This window comes from Epinephelus moara, chromosome 13 (assembly GCF_006386435.1).
Source record: "Epinephelus moara isolate mb chromosome 13, YSFRI_EMoa_1.0, whole genome shotgun sequence".
Taxonomy (NCBI): domain Eukaryota; kingdom Metazoa; phylum Chordata; class Actinopteri; order Perciformes; family Serranidae; genus Epinephelus; species Epinephelus moara.
Window position 1 is genome coordinate 4261331 of NC_065518.1, and position 240 is coordinate 4261570.

Here is a 240-nt window from a genome sequence, read left to right on the forward strand (position 1 = left end):
ATCTATATTAGCGGAAGTTATGGGTTCTTGAGGCAAATGTGTTCCTCAGGAGGAGAGGCATCTCTGTGCAAAGTTTCATGTCTCTACGACATACAGGGCATGAGATATGCCCATCCCATTCAAAGTTTGACATTTCAATGGGTTGCTATAGCGCCCCCCTTTGGCCAATTGATGTAATAATGCTTCATTGGCATCCTCCCATGACCCTCTACCACTGTGCCAAATTTCACATGGATTGAC